Source organism: Ambystoma mexicanum, chromosome 7p, assembly GCF_040938575.1.
Source record: "Ambystoma mexicanum isolate Mex_15411 chromosome 7p, UKY_AmexF1_1, whole genome shotgun sequence".
In the NCBI taxonomy this organism is placed as follows: domain Eukaryota; kingdom Metazoa; phylum Chordata; class Amphibia; order Caudata; family Ambystomatidae; genus Ambystoma; species Ambystoma mexicanum.
The window spans coordinates 496037456-496061985 of record NC_090939.1 but is presented as its reverse complement, the minus strand read 5'-3'; positions in this window follow the sequence as shown (position 1 = coordinate 496061985).

Genomic DNA, 24530 nt, shown 5'->3' with positions numbered 1-24530 from the left:
GGACATGTGTGACGCTTATCACCAGATTCCACTACACAAATCTTCGGGCCCCCTTGCGCCGTTCATCACTCCCTTCGGCACATTTCAATACACCCGCATGCCGTTTGGGCTGTCTTCGGCAGCGTCTGCATTCCAGAGAATGATGAATTTCCTACTCAAAGGACTCACAGACATCTCATTCTTTCAGGACGACATCCTCGTGTATGCCAAGGACAACAAAACCCATGACAGAGCACTCAGGGCAGGCCTGAGCAAGCTTCAAGAGGCAGGGATTCATCTACGCCACGAGAAATGTGTTTTTGTAGTGAGCAAGGTAGAATACCTTGGGTACTGCATCTCAAGCGAAGGGGTGAGCCCCAAGAAGAACCTTATGGAGGCCATAACAGATGCCCCGGCCCCGATGTCCAGGGAAGAACTACGCTAGTTCCTGGGCCTAGCAGAGTACTATGCAAAATTTGTCCCAAGTTTCTCCGAAGCCACGTCCCCCATGAGAGAACTTCTGAAGAAAGGGGCAACCTACTCCTGGGGGCCAGAGCAAGATGAAGCCTTCACTGAAATCAAAAGAAGGATTCTGCACGCACCAGGCCTAAAACCGTTCAACCCTGAATGGGACAGCTGCATCACTACGGATGCCAGCGCGTACGGATTGGGGGACACTCTGACCCAGAAGAAGGGCGACACTGAAAATATTGTGGCATTTGCATCAAAAGCCCTATCATTAGCGGAGAAGAATGACTCCACCGTAGAGAAAGAAATGTTGGCATGTGCCTGGGCCGTCGACTACTTCAGATCTTACGTTTGGGGCACGGAATTTAGATTGGTCACTGACCACAAACCCCTCCTTCACATGTTGAGCCCGGGCGGCACCAAGACTGCCACCCCGAGACTGGCCAGGATCGCTGCAAAACTTCAAGAGTACACATACGAGATAGCCCACATTGCCGGCTGGAAAAACACACAAGCAGACTGCATGTCCAGTCTCCTGAACCAAAACGCCCCTGGGACCACATTCTTGGAAGATGAATGTGTCGTAGCCTCTATAAGCGACTTGAGGAATGGCGAGTACATGGACCTGAGTGAGCGCCACTGGCAGGAGGAGTTTGAGCAGGACGATGCCCTACGGTGCGTAGCAGCCTGGGTTCGCGAAGGGTGGCCTGACGAAAGTGCAATCCCTGAAGGCCAACGTCCTTACTGGAAGGTGAACGACAAAATCACCACCATGAACGGTCTCATTCTGAGAGGCGACCAAGTGATCCCGCCCAGTGGAATTCGCAAAGTGATACTGTGCAGAGCACACTCAGGCCATCTGGGGTGTAACATGACCAGGCGCAGGATACGCAACGCCTATTGGTGGCCAGGCATGGATCAGCAAATACGACAAATGGTCGAAAGGTGCCATGAGTGCACAAACAGTGACAAGCCCCTGTCTGTGAGACAAGCCCCCATGCTGCCCACCGAAGTCCCTAAAGGGGTGTGGCGCAAACTAGGGCTGGACTTCATTGGGCCTCTGGACAGCATGCCCCCAGAACATGAATATGGGATAGTCATGGTCGACTATTTCTCAAAGTGGGTCGAAGTTGACTTCACCTCGGACATCACCACAAACACAGTCATCGAAGCACTCACCGCCATATTCCAGCGCAAAGGCCTCCCTGAGGAAATTGTGACAGACAATGGCGTCCAGTTGGTCTCTCGAGAAATGGAGAAATTCCTTAAACTCAATAACATTTGACAGCGAAGAGCAAGTCTCTACCACCCACAGGCCAATGGCCTGGTCGAGCGGGCGAACCGCTTCATCAAAGGGGCACTGCAACTAGCGCATGCCTCGGGCCTAAACCCATACAAGACTGTCAAGGAGGCCGTCGCAGCCCACCGCATCACTCCCAACGCCGTCACCATTCCATCTGCTAAGGGGGAGAAGGGCAGCCTCCACACTGGTACCACCGTGGCTCCATCAAGTGAGGGCTGACGGAGATGTGGACATGGAAGACGTAGTCATTCGCATGCAGCGTAACAAAGAAGCCATGAAGGCTCAAGGGGACACGCGTTGGGCCGCTCGCCACACAGCAGTTAAGAGAGGCGACCTGGTAAAGATACGTCTTCCCCACAAAGACACTTCGACCGGCTCCAGATACAGCAGTCCCATAGAAGTCATTGCGAAAGGGTCAAACCACATTTGCACCAGCGACGGAAGGAAATGGAATCTAGAAAGGGTGGCCATGTACCGCAGGAAAAAATCTATGGAACAGCCACACTGGGAAACCGGAGAAGATCAAGACCAACAAGTGCCATCCGAAAACCCTCGCCAGTCAGAAAGAGATGCCTCGGAGTCACTCTACAGCAACGAGTTCTCAAGCACCAACTCCCCAACCCCACTCAGGGAGTCACAGCGAAGGGCAAGACAAGGAGAACCCGAATCACCCGCACCTCCCCAAGAGTGCTCCCGCAACACGGCCCCGCTTCCAGATCAAGGCAGACCACAGAGAGAGAAAAGGAAACCCAGCAAGTTTTCAGACTTCGTCATGGAATGACATCTATCCTTTTGCCAGCAAAGGTGGTGGGTGGGGACGTCACGTGATCGCGGGAGCGTAGTCTCACAAGATCTCGGCATAACGAGATATCGCGGACCCGCGCTCCGCGAGAGAACGTTGGCGCCAGGAAAAGGTTGGCGGAGCGCCAGACAAGTGGTCGTGAGAAGCGCTGCTCCTGATAAGGAGCCTCATAGCTGAGGCCCACATGAGCCTATGCAGCCCAGCTTCCAGGGCATAACTCCAATGTCACAGGAGGCCTCATGCGGGCCCTGGAAGCTTACAGTGTGCCATCCATGTGCACACCCTGCCTCCAGTGAAGTAACTGGGAGGCCCAGAATGAGACAGTGAGTACCTGACCTTGCCCTGCTCATGGACATTTGAAGCCCACCTGTTTATCCTTTAATAACGGCAGTTAGAACCACTCCAGGCATCCTGTTGTCCTTAGAGGCCACTACAACAGGTCAATGTTTTCTCTGATTTGTAAATGCAATATTATTACTGAGTACAAATGTGAATTGTGAATGTGTCTCTTTGTAGAAATGTTTTAATGGGGTTGGACATTTACGATTTCTAGCTGCTCTTAAATCTTAAAATAAGCCTAGTGATTTAAGGGTCTACTTCAGAGAGATGTATGCGTTCTTCCAGGTAGACATTTGAGTTCTATCGGGGCTGACCCAAGAGTCTTATTCCATTGTGTAGGGCCCAAATCAGCGTATAATATGTTTCTAGTGAATTAAATTAACGTCATCAAAACAATGTATTTAAGCACTGTGAGGAGTCAGCAATGATAGGCGGACACAAGGTGTTCATGTTTTAAACAAAGACTTTTATTAAATGAAAAGAGGTTGAGAAAATGTATTTCTAGCACTATTCTAAACAGGATTTTCCCTACCTAGAAAAGCAAAGCTAAGGATCTGTCTGTGTCAGGAAGTCCATAAATAATAATCTGTCCTTGTATCCAAAGCGTCCTATCATGGCCTTCAGACTACAAACAAAACAAGAAAGGGTGCAAAGAAATATGTTTGTCTTAATGATGGCAAAAGTGTTCAAAACCAAAGGTTTTAAGAATAACTCCAACAGAAATGTTCTCACAGGAAAAAAGTCCTTGGACGTAGGGGATGTTTCCCTTCCCCTAGATTCAGGATTGAAAAAAGTGTTCCTTGCAGTAACAGATCCTTTAAACCTGCTTTAGACTCACAAAGTTCTTGTTGAAATCACATGTTTTGCAACAATCTTTCTGTAAGGTTTTCTTTTACTCTGCCGATTGCCTGATGTACTCCCCTGCCAGGAATCTTCATTCACTGATTTTAACTCACAAAGTTCTTGTTGAAATCACAAGTTTTGCAACAGTGTTTCTGTAGAATTTTCTTTACTTTGAAGATTGCATGGCGTACTCCCCTGCCAGGAATCTTCTTTTACTCTCAATTACCTAGTATACTCGCCTGCCAGGATTTCTTGTATAGTTATTTTTTAGTTCACCTGGTGTATTCTTCTGCCAGGGATCTTTAACTAACTTCAATTGCCTTGTATACTTGCCTGCCAGAACTTCATAAAATGGCTTTCAGTTCTGTATGTATATCAAAATTAGCATATACTTTGAGGTACTTGGTATATTGGCCTATGGCAGTGTTCTTCAAACTGTGGGGCGGGCCCCCATGGAGCGGCGTGGCACCATGGCTGGGGGTTGCGAGTCCCTCAGCTTGAAGAACAATTGACAGGCAATTAGGGTTTATCGGTGGTGTTGTGGCACAGGCTGCCTTTTTGTCGGGGCACTTCTTTCAAGAAATAAACACTGCATGGTGCTGTGTTTATTTCTTGAAAGGAACAACCGACTAAAAGGCAAAATGCAAAGGCAGTCATTGCCGTAACAGAGCCGATAAACACTGATTGGCTGGTAATCGGCTCTCCTACAGCAGGCACTGCCTTTGCATATGTAATTTATTCTGGTGCCTGCCTCCTTTTCATATGTGTGCTCCAGATAAAGAAAGTAAGAACAGCGTGGAAAAGTCCAAGCCGTGTTTATTTTTTTTCTTAATTTTTTTTTTATATGTTAAAGATCTTTATCACAAATAGAATTACATCTTAAAGTAAAATATAATTTAGACTTTATAATTCACACAACAGTAAATGTGCAATGTCTTAGTGCTTAAAATGAGATGCATTTACTACATGATATGATATGATAGTTTATTTATATAGCGCCTGTACACAAAGTGTTTCAAAGCGCTTGAAGGCAAGGAAGGGAACAAGGGAAAATACAATGACATTCTTTCAGGCCATGAACAGTAAGGATGTGAAATTAACTATCGTACTCGGCCTGACGACATTTCAGATAGTGCAAGAGCTAAGACATAGATTAGGAAGGGAGGGGGGGAGTGAGAAGGAAATGGAAACAGACAGGCGACTACCGTACTAGGCCTGACAACATTTCGGGTAGAGCCAGAGAAAACAAAAGGTGAGGTAGACGGGTGCAGAAAGGAGAGGGGGAACACAAAACAAGTGACTATCGTACTAGACCTGACGAGATTCCAGATAATGCTGGAGGGGGGGGGCAGGGAGGAACAAGTAAGGGGAGGGGGGGAGACAGATGAGGTTGCTATCATACTGGTTCCAGGGACAATCTGATAGAGTAAGTGCATAGTAGAAAGTAAGGGGAGGAGTGGAGGAGATAGGTAAAGGGAGAAAGGCAGAGAAGGAGAGAACAGAGAGTAAGTAGTCAAAAAGAGTGGAGAAGCAAGAGGGGAGAGCGAATACAATTGCAGAATTCAGTAGTAACACATAATGTTGCAAGCCTAGATACAAGATGAAGAAGGGAACAGTATGATTCAGGGCCACCATGAGAATGGGTGACGCACAGTGAATAAATGAAGTCCATAAAAGTCAAATCCAGCATTGGCCACAAGACAGTGAATGTATCAGGACAGACTCCTGCAGAAATAGGCTGGAGGGGATTGAGGGGGAGCAGGGTATAAGAATTTGAGCATATTAGAGACGGACTGTAAAGACTGGAGAGGGATATCTCTACTTCTGCCCCCTATATGGTAGGCTAAAGGCACAGAACAACCCCAGCAAGGCTCTCAATTTGGTAAAAATGTGGCAAGCAGCCAGGCTTAACCTTTCAGGAGGTGATGCAGGCACGTTCTTAAGTACAGTGTTCCCCAAAGTCTCCATAAGGGAATCGTGAAAAACTCATGGTGACCAAAAGTAAGACGGACTCAAGTGATCACAGTTCAAGGGTGTTTATTGAACAATGAAAATGGTATACAGGTTGGAAAAATGCCTAATCTTAACATAAATCTAAGATGGGGACAGGCACCGACCATCCAATGAAAACAAGGCAGTCCTAGTGATGTCAAGTCAAATAAAAAAGGCCTATACTAAGAAAACCTATTGCCAATTCCTTACGTTAAATACAAAGTGTGTTGGGTTAAGTTTTAAGAAAGAAAGAAAGAAAGAAAGAAAGAAAGAAAGAAAGAACAAAAGAAAGAAAGAAAGAAAGAAAGAAAGAAAGAAAGAAAGAAAGAAAGAAAGAAAGAAAGAAAGAAAGAAAAAAAGAAAGAAAGAAAGAAAGAAAAAAGAAAGAAGAGTTCTCAAAAAATAAGATGGGATCTGGGAACACAGTACTATCTCAGGGTTCTCCAGCACGGAACGACAGTTGCAATGGCAGTTCTCAGGGCCGTTGATGGCCAAGTCTCATTTTCTCAGAAAGTCTCTTGCCTTCGGGCCAGGTACGCTTCAATAACAAAAACAAAAGTTCCTTTAACAAATGAAAGTTTGCTCTGGTGATAACAAGTCACCCCTAGGTCCCCCTTCTCTGGGCTGACCTTGCTCAATCGTACTCTTCAATTCAAATAGGGTGATAGCCTCACTCCTGGGTCCTCTACTTCCGGGCTGACCCTTCTAAATTGTAAACCAAAAATCCTTATGTCTTAAACGTTCCAAAACCCGCTGTGTCTTGGAACTCTACACTCGCCCCTTGCTGGGATTCGTTTCCCAGTTTTCTTCTTACTGCAGGATTTACTTCCCTTTCTCTTAGCCAAATTTCGGATCAAAGTCTTTTGAATGTACAGGGATTTTCCTTGACCCTCACGTATGACCACTTTGCTTCCTTTGGCGGCCTTCCTATGGGCTTCTGGCTTCTGTAGTTTCTCAATATAGTGCTCAACCAGAGTCTCTCAAATCAACACCCACGTGGTGCCGCTTTCCCTCTGCAACTGGTCTCCCCTTCACACTTTTGACCGTTCATTCAAAGTTCATTACTTCTACTTCAAAAGTTGCCCCTTTGCGATGTTCACTCAACACACCAGTCTTTTATCGTTTCTTCCCTCGACTTGTGTTTAACCGCTGGGCTTTTGTCTTCTTTGAAGTCAAGGCCGGTACCATGGGCGCGGGAGCTTCCCTCGCTCTGCCTTATCAGCACAGGCCGGCCCTGCGTACCGGTGACATCTGCAGCATGACACTGGGGCTATTGACCACGGTCTTGGATTCTCCTCAGTGAAGATTCTGCGGGTCTGGGACAAAAAGGGCAAGGTCTCTTCTCCCCTCACCACCTTCTCGCTTGCCGCCGCATTTTGCTTTCTCTTGAACTGCCACGTTGTAGCCGTCTCGATGTGCTGTCTGCCATGATCGTCTTTCTCCTCTTGCTCGTCCTGTGCTCCACCTTTTATACCTGTGGGGAATGGAAAAAGGCCAACAGGTGTGTGTGATTCTGATCAATTGCCTGACTTTGCCTGACCCTGGTATTGGGACATGTTAGGTAAAGGGCTCTTGTGTTAGTCTGTTGTCTGTGGCGTTGTGCGAAAGTGTTCGCGTTGGAAAAGGGAGGGGGCAGTAGTTTGCAGTAGTTTGGAATGTCCTACGTGAGAGTATGGGCAAAAGGTGTTAAATGAAGGGAGATACCGCGTCTCACCCGCCGGTGACCCACTCCCACAGGACCCCCCATCCAGGTGATCCTCCCTCACTGGTCCACCCCCAGGAGCTGGATCCAATAGCAATGGCCGTCTCTTGGCCACCTGGATGACAGATCCCGGGACTAGCTAGGGAGACACCTTCAGGTTTGTCACATTCCCTTCCTCCATGTGTTGTAGCCACATTTGTTTCACAGGGGAACCGGGAAAGAAAATCCACGTTTCCCTGGTCTTTTCCCTTCCAGTGTTCCACCATGAAACAATAGGGTTGTAGGTCTAGGAACCATTGCATGACTCGAGGGATGGACTCTTTATGTTGGCTAATCCAGACTAAGGGTACGTGATTGGTAACTAGAGTGAACTTTTTCCTAATAGATAGTACCTGAGATGGATAATGGCCCACTTGATGGCTAGGGCCTCTAGTTCTACCACAGAGTAATTTTTCTCACGTGGGACTAATTTGCGACGGGTATAAAGTATGGGGTGTTCTAGTCCATCGCAGACTTGGGATGTAACGGCTCCTAATCCTGTAAGGGAAGCATCCGTCTGTAACACAAACTCCTTTGAGAAGTCGACTACCTTTACAATTGGATTTAGACCTAGTGTTTGCTTCAAGACTTTATAGCATACCTCGTCGCCCTCGCTCCACTGAAGTTTCTGGGGATCTGCATTTTTAAGTTTATATGTCAACCGTGCTGTTCTATCTGAATAGTTGGGGATAAACCTACGTTAATAACCGATTAATACAAGGAAAGCTCTAAGGTCTCTTTTGGTCTTGGGAGTTGGAGTATCCAAGACGGCTTTTAGTTTTTCATGTTGGGGCTGTACAGTTCCATTCCCTACGAAGAAGCCAAGACATTTTACAGCTCATTGGGCTAGTCTACATTTAGCTGGATTTGCAGTTAAGCCAGCATTCCTAAGGACTTTCATGATGGGATAAAGATGGAAAAGATGGTCTTCCCAGGTCTGCCTATAAATGACGATATCGTCAATGTAAGCCCTGCAAAAGTCTGAATAGGGTTGTAGGAGGTTATCCATAAGACACTGGAACTTAGCTAGCGTACCGAATAGGTCAAAAGGGAGGACCTTGAACTGGAATAACTCTACGGGTGTTCAAAACATATTTTTTTCCTTATCTGGCACATATATGGGGACTTGCCAGTTCCTTTTTGTTAAATATAGGGTTGATAGATAGGTAGCTGTCCCCAGTTTGTCAATTAGGTCATCGATGTGGGGCATGGGATAGGCATTGAAGTCTGATATGGCATTGACTTGACAGAAGTCAACGCAGAATCTCCAGGACCGGTCGGGTTTAGTGACTTACACACTAGAAAAAAAGGACCATGGACTGGAGCCAGGTTCAATGATATTAGCCTTCAACATTTTGTTGACTTCCTTGATCACTACCTGTTTTCGTGCCTCTGGTAGACGTTAAGTTTTTAGGTGAACTACTTTGCCTTTAGTTGTTTGAATATAATGATAGGTACCTCTCACTCTTCCCGGTTTCTCTGAAAATATGTCAGGGAAGGAAACTGCCACATCCTTCAGATCTTTTCGTTGTTGGCTAGCTAACTGAGATAGAATTAAGTCAAAGTTATCTATGTCTTCAGGAACCAGGCAAGCTAGAACGTTGGCATTGGTGGCTGGTGGGTTTTCTTTCCACTCTTTTATAAGGTAACATGAAATAAGTGGACTTCCTGTTTTCGGGCTGGTTGGGCTACTTTATTCATGCACGTTCCTGTTCTTTCTATTATCTCATAGGGCTTGTGCCACTTGGAGACCAGTTTGTTTTCTGAGGTGGGTAAAAGGACTAGTACTTTCTGTATGATAGAAAAAGATCTTAAATGTATCTTTTTATCGTAACTTGCCTTTTGATGGTTTTGGGCTTTGCCCAGGTGTGAACACACTAAGTACCTGACTAGTTCATCAAAAAGTCTTGGCTTAAATGGTTTGGTCTAACTTGGCGACATCTTATAGCAATGAAAGAAATTCAAGTAGCTTCATTCAGTACATTGAGTCGCGTCTCACCAGGTGCAGGGTTTAGCCAAGTAAAAGACCCCTTGAGAAATCAATGTGAGGTGTGAATAACCCGGAAAGAGACTGTGCCAGATATTTGCAAATAACGTTTAATACTCAAAAATGCCCTTAAAAAGATGACACGTGTTTCGGTCCTCCAAGGACCTTTTTCAAATCAGGGCTAATGGTCTTGAAGTCGTCTAATGCCCCTGTCACACAATGTGAAATTAAACTTCCATATAATGAACGGGTTAGATCCCTGCTGTTTCCATTTCAAGCGTCTGATCGCGAGTTGCTAAGAATCCAGAGGGGGCGCCTGTTCATTATATGGTTATTCACACCTCACATTAAGTACCTGACTAATTTCATGTGTTCTCGCATTCTAGTGGCAGTTTGGGATATTGGAATGGGGGCCTCCTTGCGTTCTTCCCAGGTTTCCTGAAGCATGTCTAGGACTTCTTGCGGTTCTCTTCCATAGAGTAGGCCAAAGGGAGAGAAACCTGTGGATGCTTGGGGGGTTTTCCTCACTGCAAATAGTGCCCATGGGATCATTCGGTCCCAGTCCTTCCCTTCTTTGTCTACCAATTTCTGTAGAATTAGTTTTAAGGTCTTATTGAATCTTTCTACCAGACCATCGGTTTGGGGATGGTACACAGAGGTTCGCAAAGGTGGCAATGTGGAGTAGCTCTTTGACTTCAGCCATAAGCTTACTCATAAAATTTGAACACTGATCTGTCAGTATTTCTCTAGGAAAACCAACCCTAGAGAAATACGCTAGAAGATGCTTCAAGATTTGCTGAGTGGTATTATTTCACATTGGGAATGCCTCTGGGTATAGGGGAGCATAATCCACGATCACTAGGACATACTTGTTCCCCAATTTAGATGTTTCCTGAGGTCCTATTATATGCATGCCAATATGCGAGAAGGGGAATTCTATAATTGGCAATGGGCTCAAAGGGGTAGGTAATAGAATGTGCGGGTTGGTCTTTTGACATATCTCACAGGTTTGTATAAAAGTTTTGATGTCAGCATGAATACCTGGCCGATAAAACTTTCCACTAATATGCGCCTGGGTTTTAGTTCATTCCAAAGATCCTCCTGTGAGATGGGAATGTGCCATTTCTAGCATGACCTTTCGATGACTTTTAGGTATTACCAGTTTAGTTTTTCTTAACCCTTCAGGGGAGGTTTCCTTCCTGTAAAGTAACCCTAGTTTTATGAAGAAAAAGGGACTTCTCTTCTCTAGGCCTTGTTCTTCCGGGATGGGTTGTAAAAAAGTTTCAGCTGGATCTCGATCATTTTGCTGTGCAAAGGCTAGGTCGGGATAAATGGTGGGTTCCTCTACTTTCCTTTCTTTACTGGTAGGGGATTTATCGGCTTCGCCAAAACCTAAGTTACCTCTGTCTGTTTCATCTGGTTCACTTTCTTGGAATTGAGGAAATAGAGCTCTCTCCAAAATTCCCTGGGCAATTTGTTCTCGCCGACGTACCTCAAAAGGGACTTCGCCATGATTTTGTAATAGAACCTTCACATCCCAGCGAAAGTCAGGATCAATAACACTAGCTAAGACATCTATCCCGAACTTCCATGCTAAGCCAGATTTCAGGGCTAACCATATATAACATCCCGGAGGGGGGATCAAAACTAAATCCGTAGGAACCATTCCTCTTTTCCCTGAGGGAATGTTAGCTTCCCTACTGCTTCCCTACTGCTACAGATATCAATCCCTATGGATTCCTTGTTGATTCCTTATTGGGAAGGGCTGGAGGCTCTCTGGCTAAGCTTTTGCTCATCACCCCATTCAAAGTCAAATTTCTTATGTGTCACTTTGTAAAGCGGAGCTAGAATCTGCCCCAAATGTGGTATATGCGATCTCCAAAATCCAAACAACCCTATGAATTGTTGAGCTTGTTTCTTATTCACAGGTGTAGTGAACTCAAGAATCTTTTGTTTGGTCTTTGGCACCATTTCACAATGCCCATTATGCCACTGAATTCACTGAAAAATCAGCATCTCCGTTGGACCCTGAATTTTTGTTTCATTCATTTCCCATCCTTCTTTTCTCAGTCCTTCAATAATTACTTCTAGGTGCATCGGCATACTTTGCTCCTCTTTTCCTCGTATCAATATATCATCAATATAGTGCGAAATCTGTACATCAGGTTTGCACGGTATCTCATCCAAATGCTCTGCCACCAGCCAGTGACAAATAGCCGGACTGTGCACGTACCCCATGGCCAAACGTTGAAACATATACTGCCTCCTATTCCAAGAAAATGCAAAATGCTCTTGAGACTTTTCTGCAATCGGCACAGTGAAAAATGCATTTGCCAAATCTATAACCGCATACCTAGTTCCCTCAAATGTCTGCACATTCTCAATCAGAGTAACTGCATCTGGGACTGCAGCTATTAATGGAGGAGTGTACTTATTCAACTCGCAATACTCCACAGTCATTCTGTAACTTCCATCTGGTTTTACCTGGCCAGACTGGGTTGTTCCTAGCCGTAGTCACAGGACGTAACACGCCCGCTTCAACATATCCCTTGATAGTATATGAGATTTTCTTATTCCCCCCCAGGAATACGATATTGCTTCATGGACATACGTTTTGTGGCCAAAGGAACCTGCACTGGGGGCATCTTCAATTTTCCCACAATGACGGGAGTACACATCAATGCGCTCACCCCAAACGGATACGTTTTACCTCCTAGACCTAAAGTCAATCCCTCCAGAATATCAAAGACAATGATATATTCAGGAATGGGAACAATCAACACTTGATATTTATTCCTTTTCAAATTACCAATTTTCATATCAACTTTTGTTTGAACTGCACGGGTCTCTTTCCCTCCCAGTCCAGTTATGGTAAAATGTCTACCATTAAACCTCAAAGGATTACCATGGATCAATGAGGCCTCCGCCCCGGTATCAATCAAAGTTCAAACCTCTTGCGTATTTCCCGGTTGAAGAATAGTTTCATATTCACATGAGGCCGTCTGTCTACCTTAATCCGGGCAGACGCTACCGGAGTTTGACCACAATCCTATTCATAGTATGAATGTGTATATTTGGACTCTGTCTCCAAAATCATACTCACCACTTTTTGCAAATCAGCATAAGTCTGCTAATATGGTGAAGCCGTCCCCATGGACCCCTCATCCATCTCCTCTTGATGCGGAGCAGAAGGGGACTTGTCCCTAGCTCGCTTGTTCACATCTTGTCTTTTCACTTGTTTGTACCGCTCTTTTCCTTCAAGCCCTCTCTTTTTATATTGCTGGTGCATTTCCCGGGTTTTAATCCTATCAATGTATTCTCTTGGCACTCTGTCGTTTGGTAGCGGAAAGAACATGTCTTTTCACGACACACGAGAATCTCTACTGCCGGATCTCTTTCCAGATGCCAGTTTGTCACTACGCCACTCTCTCTCTCACAGGGTCTCTATTCAGCTTTGTCCCATTCCCTCAGGTCTTCTAACTGTCTGATAGCATTGACCACTTCATCTGTTAATTTACCTGTCATCCCCATCAGGAAAGTCATAATTACATTTTTGTAGGCCGGTGGAGCAGTTCGAATTATTGTATTTCGGGCTGAAACCGATAATGCCTCCACCCCCGTATATTCTGGATCATCAATATGGATGGCTACTTTCATAGTATGCTCCCTAAGTCTTTGGATTGCCTCTCTCAGTGTATACCACCTCTTCTCCTTGCTAGGCCAGTCCGATGTAATCGGATACTTGCGATTAAATCCTTGAGCAGCTAACTGTAACACCTCCTGAATATTAGTCTCATGGGATAATGGCAGAAACCTTGGAGAATCGGTCGAATCTACAAGAAGGCCTGTCTCACCTCCATCAAATAATCTGAAACTCCATGATAACAGAGACCCACCAGCCCTCTGTTTCAATCGATTGATGATTTCCCCACCCTCTTGTTGAGAATAATCCTCCAACATTGTCAAATCCACTAGACAACCCCAAGGATTATTCGGATGTGGTCCGGCTCGTCTACACGTAACCTGTTTAACGGTCCCCTCCTTCCTGTCAAGCTCTTGTTTTGACAGTGTTTTTCCTTTCTGAACCACTGTCTGAACTAGTGCTGTCAAATACATCCCCGTCCCATTGGTCGGGATCACAATAAACCCCTGCGGAGGCAATCACTGTTGCCACGTTGCAGGTATTCACTCTCCCTCTTCTCTTTCTATGTTTGTATCGGGCAACTTTTACAGCAGCTCTTTCGGCCACTGCCTGATATTTCTCTACCTTATCATGATACAATTTCATCTGAAGTTGCTGCATTAGCGCAATCTGTTTCTCATCAGCTTACTCTTTTTCCAACCTCAAGACATTCACTTGCAACTCTACATTCTGCTGATGCATCTTTCTGAATGCATGCAACAAAATCCAACCTCTTCTGCCAAATCCTGAGCACTCCTTTCCCTTCTCTACGAGTACCTGTTGCAAGCAAGCCGCCACCTCGGCCGGACTCACCTCTCCTATACTCGTATCCCAGGTCTCACTCAAACCTGCCCCACATGCCCAAGTCTGTGCAAGTTTGTCATATGGACTCTTTGTCCACCCTGGAATCATCACTTTGTGACAATCTCCACCTGCGGGACATCCCTTTTTCCTAAATAAGGAACTCATTGTTTCAATGGATATTTCATGTCCTTATCAAAATACCTCAAACACAATCGCACAACTCTCAAACACCAAAACTCAAGAAAATTACCTTTCTGAGTCCAAGCTTCAGATTCATTTGGTATTTGGAACCAACTTCATCACAAATACTGTGCTCACAACACCACTATGTTTTGCTTTTCAGACACGTGTAATGACCTCAGAATTACTCACCCTATTGCACAGACTAAAGGTTCTTGGACTCAGGAAGGCAATAATGCACACTTAGACCATTAGTTAGAAAATAATTGGCTCTTTACAGGACCTTTATTCACACTTCATAAGCATACATATAACTATAAAACAAATGCAACTAGTTACACGTGGATACATGAACAAGGACAAACACGACAAGTATACATCACCGTTAGGGCAGTTGTAGGAGAAAGCTTCATTTCAGCCACGACAACACTGCCCAGTCCCAAGGCAGGTAGTCAAAGAGATCACGCATCACCTAACGGGGTCTGGAGCGGAGCGCACTCCCTCTCAGCGAGACTTGAACATCCGGGGTTCCAATTCTGCGTCACCTCATTGTGAATCCCCGCCCCTCATAGGTTGCAGACTGCCCCTGGCCAAACGACAGACAGTAAGCATGGGAGCAAGAGTGGAATAATCCAGAAAGTGGAAATACCCAGCTCGTCTCTCGCGCTCTCGTTCCCAGTACCCCTTATCAATGCACCTGCACATCTCTGACTCCCCTCTCGGCTCGTCCTTGAGCGAACAATGCTAAAACGTTCCTACACAGTGAGCTCATCTACTTCACGCTAAAATATTGCAACTGCTGCAGAAATAATGTCTGCCTCCTAACTGAGCTCGCAGAACCGTAGGCTTTCATTCCGGTTTGGAAGTGAATGTCCAAAATGGCCGTGCACCAGCATCATGTTATTTAGCTCATTTTCGCAGACACACACTACAATCCCCCTAAAATGTCATGCTCCTGTGGTGGCTGCTCTGGTGCTAAGCAATATTGATTACTGCAGCGCTCTTTAACTTGCTCAACCAGATTACCCTTTGCAATGTTTGCCGTTACTGCAAAATGCAGCAGACCGATTAGTATTTCAACCTTCTTTTGGTGCCCTTATGTCACCCCTTCTTCATCAGCTTCACTGGCTCCCCATTGCGAAAAAAGTGCTGTTCAAGTTACTGTGCTTTGTTCACAGAGCCTTTCACAAACTTGCTGCTGATTATCTCCAAGCCAAGTTACCCCTGTATGTGCCTTCTAGAGCTCTTTGCTCCAAATCATTTTTGATGATTCAAATACAACCCCAGCAAGGCTCTCTCTTTGGTAAAACGTGGCGGGCAGCCATGCTTAAGCTTTCAGGAGGTGATGGAGGCAGGTTCTTAAGTCAGTGTTTCCCCAAAGTCCCCACAAGGGAATGTCCACACACTATGTTAGGTGATAACCCAGCTTCTTTTTATAAAATAAGGTATAAATAATAACACTTTGTACATGGAATACTTATTCAGAGAATGGTAAATATATACACTGTATGTGGTACCACATACTACTAAATATTCATTAAGAACGGCAGACAGTTTTAAATGACAGGTGAATTCTTAAATAAGGTGTCGCAAGCATAGAATAGGAAAGAAAGGCAGGTTAGTTATGAACAGTGGCAGAATGCTTTCTTTAAACTAGACAAGTCATTCTGAGTGAGGATCCCTCCCACCTGGGTAACCTTTAATAGACAAGTTAGGGAGTGATTTCTGGTGTCTTTTACAGCCCAGTCCAATATTGTACAATAACGTTGTGCTTTCTTTTAAAAGGTTCTACCACCCGCAAGGTACCTGACAGGCCCCAGCAGAACAGGATCCAAGACAAATCAGGGATGACTACTGAGGCTAGAAGATGCTCTTCCTTGTCACAGTAACGTTGGTGCCTTGGCAGGCGAAATAGCAGAGTTTCTCGGTTTTACTCAACAATTCCCTCTGAGTATGGACCCCCTTTGGAAGAAGGAGCCACTCGGGTGCTGAGTCCAAGAATAAAAAGGAATCAGAGTCTTTCGGAATGGCAGCAGTTTGGCTTTTCGCAGTGCTCTCCTTTGGTCGACGGTTTATACGACTGTAGAAGTCCTGTGAAGAATAAACTTGCTGTGGTCTTCTTAAAGGCTTGGTGGATGAAGAAAAGACCTCTGACTTCTGGCAGCGAAAGGTGCATAGGTCACTTTTGGTGTCGGGTTTTGGAATATTGCAGTCTTCTGACTTTCGGTTCTTTGGTGCTGCAGCCACAGCACGTACATCTGGACAGCTTCTGGTGACCTGGACTTGACGACTGGAGTAGAACTCGGACCCTCACCAAGTCTGGGCCCTCGGGATGACTTCGATAGCTTCTGGTGGTGGGAAACCCACCAGCAGACCTTCCACGGCACCCAATGACTCTGGGCTCTATCTGGCGGGAAAACGTGGTCACTAGTGACGGCAAGGACGGCTAAGAAATGTTCTTAGGCGGTTTGTAACTTTTGCAGTTCTGGGTCTCCAGCAGCACTATGCCAGGGTACCCTCTATTCAAGGTGGTAGACAGCAACGGCTTCCAGCGGTCACGGAAATGCACCTCCGGACCTAAGGCGTCACCAATGGACTTCTCTGGCTCGAGATGTGTAAGGAACCCATGGTGGCAACAGTAAAGACAGACACAAGTGATCACAGTTCAAGGGTGTTTATTAAACAATGTTTGCAGGTGGAAAAACGCCTAAACTAAACCTAAATCTAAGATGGGAGCAAGCGTCGGCTATCAAATGAAAATAAGGCAGTCTTAGAGGTGGTGTGTCAAATAAAGAGGCCCTATAATAAGAAACATATTGCCAAAACTTACAACTAATACAAACGGGTGTGGGATAGTTCTCAAGTAAAGAAAGAAGTGTTCCCAAAATATATGTCAGGATGTAGTAGCCTGGATCTTCCTTCCCCACATTTGGAGTATGGGTTAAGGTGGGATTTTGGAGCACAGCATGCACGCGAGCTTCTTCAGCACGAGTCGACAGTTCTATTCCGTTTATCAGGAGCCTCGATGGCCAAGTCTCATTTCCCTTGAAAGTCTCTTGCCTTTGAGAGCCTGATGTGTTCAAATAACAAAACAAAGGTTCCTTTGCCCAAATGAAAGTTTGTTTCTTGGTTTTACTTAGGGTGAGGGTTCTTTACCCCTGGGTCCCCCTCTTCCGGGCACTGACCCTTGTTCCTTGTGGGGTTGGGTGATTGCTTTTTACCCCCTGTATCTCCCTCTTCCAGGCTTGGAACCTAAAAACAGTTCCTATCGATATCAGGGCCTCAGTGGCTAGGTCTCCTGGTTCCGGGGGCCTGATAGGGTTTCAAATAACAAACAAACATAAAGTTCTATTCTACATGATTCTCGGGTGATGGATTCACCCCAAGGGTCCCCCTCTTCCGGCACAGACCCCTCTTTGCTTTCAGCCTCCCTCCACTGGGTTCACTATGGCTTTTATCGGGTGATAGAGTCATCCCTGGGTCTCGCTCTTCCGGGCGCAGACCCCGCTTTGCTTTCAGACTCCCTCCACCGGGTTCACTATGCTTTTCCTTTACTCACAAATCATAGTGTCTTTTTAAACAGTTCCATTGGACATCCCTCGGCCGGGTTCACTCTTGGCAACACACTGTTTCTTGGGACTTTAGACTTGCCCCCTTCTCATCAGCATCCCTCTTCCGGGCTCACTCTTGCCAACTTCACATTCACTTATACTTTCAATGTTCCCAGGATTCTCCTCCCTTACTTTCGTTATAGTTCTTAGGTCAAAGGCTTTCGACTGTACGAGGATTTTGCATGACCTTCTGTATGACCACTTTGACCTATAATGACGGCTCTCCTACGGCCTTCTGGTATCTGTAGTTTCACTCAGATGGGGATCGGACAGAGTTTCTCGGAGCAGCACTCACGTGGTGCTGGTCCCCTTTTGCAGCAAGTCTCCACATCACAACGTTACAGTTCTCTTATACTTCTTTCACGTTGGCACTTTGCAACTTTCATTCACCAGAGCCCCGTTCTTATCGGCTCTCCCCTCGACTCACCGGCTGTGATGAACCGCTTGGTGTTCCTCTTTACTGGAGTCAAAGCCGGTATCACAGAAGCAGGAGTTTCCTTCGCTATGACTTATTGGCGTCGATATGCTCTGTGTACTGTTCACATCTGCTGCAGCACACTTGGGCTATTGCCCTTGGTGTTACGTTTCTTTCAGCAGAGGGTTTGCAGGGTTTTGTCGGAAAGGGCAAGGTTGTGCCTCTCCTCGTCAGCCTCTCAATACGTCCCCGCCTTTCTCCTCCTCTTGAACTGCTGGGTCTGGATAGCTGTCTCCTCATAAGGTCTGCCTTGCTCGTACTGTGCTCTCTAGATCCACCTTTTATCCCTGTGGGGAAAGGAAAGGGCTGTCAGGTGTGCGTGATGCTCGTCAATTGCCTGACTTTGCCTGAACCCTGTATTGGGACATGTCAGGTAAACGGCTCTAGTGTTAGTCCGTTGGGTGAAAGTGTTCATGTTAGGAAAGGGGGAGGCAGTGTTTTCGAATTTCTTACGTGGTGAGATAGGGAAGAGGTATTGAAGGAAGGGGATACCGCATCTTACCCGCCGGTGTCCCACTCCCACTCCCAGAGGACCCCCCATTCAGGTGATCCTCCCTCACTGGTCCACCCCCAGAAACTGGATCCAACAGCGATGGCCATGTACTGGCCACCTGAATGGCAGATCCCCAGGGACTAGCTAGGGAAACGCCTTCAGGTTTCTCACTTGTCCTTCCCCTAAGCGAGGTGGATATTCCTGTTTTTTGGTCAGGTCTTCTGTGGTCAAGACCGGGTAGAGTACAGGGATGAGAGATGCCCATGGACTCTTGCATATTCCACTGATCGGTTTTATTAGGTAGGGGTATAGTGGTTTTATAGCTTTCTTGACGGTAACCTATGAACTGGGTTTCAAGGACTGTCTTGGGTTTTGTTGATTATGAGTTTTCCTATTCACATACAGGCGTGTTTTGGGAGTCATAGGTCTCTTGCCAAGATCTCTGTGGTAGAAAATCTCCGAACAGAAATGGAGACTCCTGTAAGAGAGTAGAGAAGCTGGGGAAGTCTTGTTCCAGAATAACTTCCTCAGGGAGTCCTGGAATGATGGCAGATGGTATTTTACAGGATTCACCCCGGATTTCAATTTGTACTGGAATTTTGGGATATACCTCATTGCCTCCATGTACACAAGTTACTCGGACTAGGGCTGCGTGGTTTAGGTCTTTTGTTGTAACTAAATCGGCCCGTACAACGGTCTGCTTGCTACCCGAGTCGATTAGGGCCCTTACATGTTTCCCATTTACACAAACCTTTTCATATATAAACTTAGTAGGGGTTTGACATTAGCAGATGCTAAAGGTTTCTAACTCTTCCTCAGCTTCTTGCCACTGTTCACCATTCAAACAACCTATTTCCATAGGATCATCTTTTATATTGTTTGGACAGTTTCTAGCTAGATGTCTGGTTTCTCTACATGAAAAACAGACCAGAGGAGGTGGTTTGCTTTCTTTTCCTCTTCCTTTCTACTTTCCTCCTTCTACTTTCCTCTTTAGGCCTTGTATCAGTTTTCCTGATCTCTACTCTCTCCCGAGGCACCCCTTCCTTGACCTTATATGACCGTCCTTGTTTATTTATTACTTCGGGTTGAGACCGATGTACGGGTTTATGGTCTCTTCGATCTTCCCATCGGTGGGCCAGGTGGAAATATTTGGCCACATCTGAATGGTTTTGCGCCGTTTCAATGGCCATGGCTAGAGTAGGTCGATTCAACTCTGAGGACAGACTTTTGTAAAAAAGGGGGTAAGGGGTTGGAAAATCGTTCCAAGGTAATCATCTCCATCAGTTTATCTAGAGTTTTATTACTAGTCCATCTGGCCACCATTTTTTTGACCCATTCGCCCATTTCTAAAGGGGTTTCTCCCGGATTCAACCTAATGGCTTGTCATTTCTGCCGATAAAAGTTGCAGGTTTTCCGTACACTTTTCAATAGGCTGTCCTTGATGCGCAGGAAGGAGGCTCTTTGTGCAATGTTGAGCAGCTAAGAGGAAGTTTGGAGTTCCCCTGTTAGCAAAGGTCTCAAATAGCATCTTTTATGCTTCTCCTCCCACCCTAGTTGTTCAGCCAGTCATTTGAAGTTTAGAAAAAAGTTTTCCAAATCTTCGCCTTCGAACTATGGTTGGCGTACGCCTTGGGGTAGGCAAGGCCTGACTTGCAATTCAATGAGTTTGGTTACATTCTCTGGGAGCCTGTTTTTGGCTTGTATCTGATGGGCCGCTAATTGGGAATTATATTAGTGAGGTCAGCCATTTCTTACGGGGGTCTAAGGGTTCCTTCTGTAGTGTCTGAATCAGAGAAGAAACAACTCTCGACTCCTTCGGATAAGGTTTCAAAATATTCAGATTCCTCTGATTTTGTCGAAGGAGTGGATTGGGATAGATTGATTTGTAACCCTGATGGTCCCGCCGCCGACGAAGACTGAACACCTTGAAAAAAAAGGTTCAGAGGGAGGAGGATTCAGTACACCAGGTCTAATGAAAGAAAAATCCGCCCAAACCTTTAGAATGATTCGGTCCCAGGGTTGTATGTTATAGTGTGATAGAGGAAAGGTATCTCGTAGAACTTGAGTCTTGAAGAATAGATCCTGTTAACTAGATGGAATAAGTAATTGGGATGATAATACCTCTTTCAACGTGGATACACGGTCAGAGTCTAGGAGATCAAGGATTCTATTCTCCCCTTCAATTATTAGCATATGTTTTCAATTTTTATCAGTTGAATCATATCCCACTTCTGACACCATGTGTAAGGAACTCATGGTGGCAACAGTAAAGACAGACACAGGTGATCACAGTTCAAGGGTGTTTATTAAAACATTGTTTGCACGATGGAAAAACGCCTAAACTAAACCTAAATCTATGATGGGAGTAAGCTTCGACCATCATGTGAAAATAAGGCAGTGCTAGTGGTGTTGTGTCAAATAAAAAGGGCCTATACTAAAAAACCTATTGCCAAACCGTACAACTAATACAAAAGGGTGTGGGCCAGTTCTCAAGTAAAGAAAGAAGTGTTCACAAAATATATGTCAGGATGAAGCAGCCTGGATCTTCCTTCCCCATGCTTTCAGCACGGGGTAAGGTGGGATTTTGGAGCACAGCATACACTCAAGCATCTTCAGCACGATTCAACAGTTGTATTCCGTTTATCAGAAGCCTCGATGGCCAAGTCTCATTTCCCTTGAAAGTCTCTTGCCTTTGAGGGCCTGATGTGTTCAAATAACAAAACAAAAGTTCCTTCACTAAAATTAAAGTTTGTTTCTTGGTTTTACTTAGGATGAGGGTTCTTCACCTCTGGGCTCCCCTCTTCCAGACACTGACTGTTAGGCAGAATTACATGGAGTACCCTTTGCGAACACTACACACAATTAAGACTAAAACTGTAAGCACAATTTCACCTTTGGTACAAACCTGTACTACATAGTTATGTGGTAGCAGTGGCTGAGCAGCCAGACCTATCTCAAAAGTAATGTGAGCAGTACAAGATGTTACACAAAGGACTTGCAATCATAGTAATTCAAACACTATTCAAGGTTTCTTGGTAAAAAATATACATTTATTTACTCAGTCAGTTAGAAAGCATTCCACTATAAAGAAAGCAGCTCAATATCGCACCCTAATATACTACAGTACACAACCAATACGTTTCTGAACAAGTTAAGCTCCCCTGAAGTGGCAGCAAAATGGCACTTCAGTTACTTTCAAAAGGGGAAGAAAGACAAGGTTAAAATAATTGAAACAACAATGTTACGCTCACCTGGTATCCACGGGGTCGCCACCCAGCCCTGGTTGGATGATTTGCACTCTCAAACCCTCTCCCGGTCCCTTGGTAAGGCCTCTGGTTAAAGATGGGTCTGCAATATAGGAGAGCTGGATTCAATACCAGATTGTCTTTATGTTTTCCCACCTCCCTTGGCCTCAACCCCTTCCTCCCCCTTGGGCCTTCTCCTCACCTTAATATTGTAAAAGGTGGATTCTCCGTCCAGCTCCTCGTGGCAGGGGCGCGCAGATGTGGGGGCGAGCAGCGACCAAGTTACTTCACTGGTGCAAGCCCCCGTGTGGAAATCCAGGCCTGCTGCGACCCCGTAGGTTTGCTGCTTTACAGTCTTTATATGCAGTTCTTATGTTCCTCTTAGTTCGAATAATAATGTCTTGCTTCTTTCCTTTTAGGTATGGAAAGGTATTTTGGTGTTGTCATGCACTTTGAAGATGAGCATGGGCCGGTAGGCGAAAGCGCGGTGTGCGCGATGCTGTCCGGTGAGTAATGCACGATGCACGGTGCTGTTTCGCCTTTTATATTGCTAACCTGTGTCTTTTCTCTCCTTGCAGGTTGCAATGTTCCTCGCCGAGCGCCGTAATGTTCTGACAGGAGATGACTACCCAGGTAAGAATGGTGTGGCTTTCTTCATTCGGGAGGAAACGTGAGTAAACGCTTACTAATGCTGTCTTTCTTTCTCCCCTTTCCAGGTTATGGTATTCCAGGGTGCATGCGGTGCCGGATGATGGAGTTCGTACCTTCAGGTGAGTGGAACTGAAGTCACCGATGGATTGAAGATAGGATACTGTTCCAGGTAAGTTTTGTAGTGTTCTTTCTCTCTCTGCAGGTCCTTGGTTTCAGGTAAGCTGGCATCAAAGAACTGGACACGGTAAGCGTTACGCTGCCCACAGCAGAATAACACAAAGCATGTTCTGCTGTTTGGGTGCGGTTTAAATAGTCTCAGGTAAAGTAGACCAGGTAAAATAGTCCCAGGCATGCCACACCCAAAGTAGTCCAGGTAAATTAGTCCCAGGCCTGCCACACCCAAGTGACTAGACCGCATAGCTCAGTTCCTAGTAACTGAGATATGTGTGTGCCTCCATGTTGGCTGAACCCCCCCAAGTTAAATAGTCCCAAGTAAATAGTCCCATTCTAATGTTGGTCTTCATGATGGTTATGAGCCTGGTGCCAAAGGACTGACTCCAAGAGAGTCTTGGATGAAGTTTTAAGGCCTTTGACCTGGCCCTAACTGGAAGGCTGACTTGCCAGTGAGAGCCAGGGGCAAGGATCATGGCAACAATTACTTGCATAAGCAGGTTAAGGAGTTCAGTTCACTACAACCAGCAATTCAATTCAATAGGCCTGGGCCAAAGTCAATGGTTCAGAGTCTTGGATAGGATAGCACAGTTCTGGTAGTAAACGGTTAAGTCTTTGCCAATGTTCGAGGAAAGAGTTTGCCAGAAAAAGAGTTATATGTATGTTTAGGAGCGAACAAGGCCCCAAAGTTGGGAAAGTTTCACAAACTTTCACTGTGGCAGAAAAGATTTCCACGCTGTGTTTGCACAGTACCTTAAGGATGAAGAAAAGCTGTAGCTGAGGCAGTTGTTCCTGGCAGTTCCTGCAGATCTCGCTGTTCCTGAGCTTCAGCCGTGGGGACAAGAAGGAGGACGTCAGGAGGTTCCTGCACTGCCCAGGGAAGAGGCCACAAGCTTGGTAAGACGTTGGGTTTAAGGTGTGAGTGCCTTAAAGACCACAAACTGGTATCCTTCTCACTGGCTATCCGGTTTTCAACAGCAGTCTGAAGAAAATCCGACCATTATGGAAACGGTGTCCAGATGGCTTACGAGTTGGTTGTTCCCAAAAGCTCAAGCGAAGAAGTCGTCCTTGCAGGAGCTTCTCTGCAATGGAGTTTCAGGCAATTCGGACCTGCAGCAGGGCTTAACCGGGCAAACCAATGGTCCAGGAGTTGTAGCAGTCGTCTTCCTTCAACTCGTCTTCGGTTCTTTCGTTCCAGTGGTCGACTCTGCCTTTCAGTCCCAGAGACTCGCCTTTTAAACAGTTTTCTCCCATTCATTCCAGCCTAGCTGCCACTCACCCAGCAGGGTGGCTGTCCTTGCCGGACAGTAAGCCAGCCAATCACACCAAAGTGCATTCAGGTCTCATAGGAGACTAAGCCAGGGAGTTTCGGGCACCTCCCTCACATCCTGTCCACCCCAGACACTCATGCGCCAGAGGAGGGCTTCACCACTGAAGCCCGCCAAAGGGCTTCAAACAAAGGGACCAAACCTGGTTTGGCACGCAGAGTTAAACACAAGAAGGACCTTTCCTAAAAGAAATGGCGAAAAAAGATGACCGGGGTCTGTTTTTACAGAGGGGTCATGGGCGCCATATTCAAAAACATGGCTGACCCGATTTTCAGCTACCGGTGTTCGCGGTCAGGAAAAATCATGGTAGTTTATTCTAAAACCACAGCCACCAGCAATTTAAAGAGGAAAGGGTAACATTTGACTGTTACATGAGTGTGTAGACACAGGGGATGCTAAGCAACCCCTCCAGCACTCTATGGGAAGATAGTGTGTG